Below are 2,818 nucleotides of genomic sequence, written 5' to 3' on the forward strand. Positions count from 1 at the left end.
TTTTCATATGAGGCTGACCCGCCTAATTAATAAATCTCCAATATTGCTCTTTTTCCGCAATGACAAAAGAAATTAGATGTCATTTTCATCTTTGAGCCAAAAATAATGAAAAAATAATAGTGAAGAGTCATTTAAAGGTCATATTTGTGCAGTTTTGAATAGTTAAATGTCATATTTGTGCACTGTCAAAGTTTAAGGTTATATTTATGTATTATGCCCTTAGATTTTAAGCTGGACTTGCTCAATTTTGCGTGTTGAAAACACGTTTTTCCGCGTAGGATTAGAGGTCATATTTGTGCAGTTTTGAATAGTTAAAGGTCATATTTGTGCACTGTCAAAGTTTAAGGTCAAAGTTATAATTTGGTGTCAAATTTAGGATCATTTTTATGTATTAACTCTTTTTGTTCTAATATAACTTTTGGTTGTGGCTTTTCAAGCAATCATCTTATTGTTGTTATAAGTTCGTGTCTTTTGTTTTACATAACACAAGTTTCTTTTTCAATTTTTGTTCCCATTTGATCCAAAATTGGGTAGAAAAGGAAAGTTTCAAGATTACCTTTTACTATCTTTGGATTCTTGAAAAAGCTTTAGTTTGAAAAAAATAATAAGTTTTGGTGACACCCTTTATGCAGATTTTGGATTCTTGAAAAAGCTTTAGTTTGAAAAAGACAATTAGTTTTGGTGACACCCTTTATGCAGATTTTGGATTCTTGAAAAGGTTGAGTCTTTTTCTTGTTTTGAGATTCTGAAGGTGTTGTATTCTTTAATCATTAGACTAGTTAGGTATATTAGCAGTAGATCTTAAAAGGGGTTGGAATATTCTTGATCTTGAAATGGAACCAGTAAGATTTGGTGGAGAAACCACCATTTATCGACACTACAATTGTCGTAGGTGGTAGGAACGACGAGGGAGATGGTGGAGAAATTTATTGTCATTTTTGAATTTTAACAAAGAATTTGATTTTCAAAATGCCATAATTTTATATACAAATTGAAGAATCATAATTCAAGAGTTAAGGAGGAATTTTGAAATTTCATGGTGAATCCGGTAGTGGCAACGGCGGCGGGATGGTGGAAAATAATGAACAATACCGAAATTGAAATTTCCAATGATCTTGAAGTCAAAAATAATAAACAACATTGAATTTGAAAATTTTTGACAACCTTGAAGTGGGAAATAATGACCATAGTAATTATTAAATTTTCGACGGTCTTAAATCCAGTAACAACGAACAATATCAAATTCAAGATTTTCAACGACCTTGAAGCCGAGAACAATGAATAATACCGAATTTAAAATTTTCGATGGCTTTAAAGTTAGAAATAGTAGAGAATTTTAAAATCTTCGACGACCTTGAAGTCGAAAATAATGAACAATACCCATTTTAAAATTTACGATGACCTTGAAGTCGGAAATAATGGACAATATCGATTTTTAAAATTTTTTATGATCTTGAATAAGTAGAAATAAAACGGGAAGGTTAAATGTTTTACACTTGCTTTATACTGGCTAAAAAGTCTCATTGAAGAAGATGAGTTTAGATTGTTGGGACACACACTTTAATAAAGTGGAGAAATTAGAAATTCTTAATTAGAAAGAGAAGAGAGAATTGAATAATATATAATATAATGTAATATTTATTATATTATTAAAAATAATGACATGGCAATTAAAAAATAAAAAAGTTAAAGTGAAAAGAGTCAACTGACGCGCCCATGGATAGTGTAGTCACATCCATTGACACGTCAGCAACTAGGGGGTAATAAATTCGGTAAAAAAAAGTTTAGGGAATAATGGTCTCCTTTAAAGATTGAGTATATAGTTAAAATTTCGACTAAAAGTTGGGGATAATAGACTATTTTCTCTCTATTTTTCTTTTGTGAACTTTGCTTTTATCTTGAATTTTGATTAGTGGGTCAAAGAATTTTTTTTAGGTTATGCAATAGTGAAAGAAAAATGTCCAGCTAGTATATGTAAATCTTATTTTGATATTTGATGTCATCTTCTTATTATGAATTTCCTTGAAATGAAATTTACTTTTTTCCTTTCAAAGATCTTCTCACTTTTAAATTGGTTTCCTCATATAGAATGAGTGCATGCATACTGACTCTCATGACTTTCATGCCATAATTATAAATTGTACTCTTTTTTCTTATTTATTTGTAACTATAAAACTCATGACGATACAACAAAATTTGTGAATAATCCAATCAATGCCACAGGGCGGAGCCAGCCTTTTACTAGGAGGTTCATCCTAACCTCATTCGGTGAAAAATTATATTATTATTAATACATGATTAAAATGATTTTTATGTATATATTATAGATGTTGAACCCCCTCAACAAAAATTCTAGGTCCGATGTTGGTGATCGACGTTATGGTCATTTTAGGTGGAAAAATTGTGGTGTTTGGTCTTGATATGCCCTAAAATTACTAGACATTTTGATATCATTTTAGAATTGTCTTCCCTAATAAGAATCTCCCAAAATGATCACTTTAGAATTGTCTTCCCTTTTGTTAGGCATAATATATAATATATAACCGTGTATTTTAATTTGGCATCAATTGGTATTTACGTCCTTCAACTGCGCCAGTTAGAATTTACGTCCTTTAATTTTGAGTGTGTACAAGTAAACACTTAAATTTGCATAAAATTGAATAAATAAACACATGTATCCTATATAGCATCCTACATGTATTATGTCATATTGGACGCATTTGTCTACTTGTCTAACTTTATACAAAATTAAGTGTCCACTTATATAGATCCAAAATTAAAGGACACAAATGTTAGTTGAGGCAAAATTAAGAACACG

This window comes from Capsicum annuum, chromosome 11 (assembly GCF_002878395.1).
Source record: "Capsicum annuum cultivar UCD-10X-F1 chromosome 11, UCD10Xv1.1, whole genome shotgun sequence".
In the NCBI taxonomy this organism is placed as follows: Eukaryota; Viridiplantae; Streptophyta; class Magnoliopsida; order Solanales; family Solanaceae; genus Capsicum; species Capsicum annuum.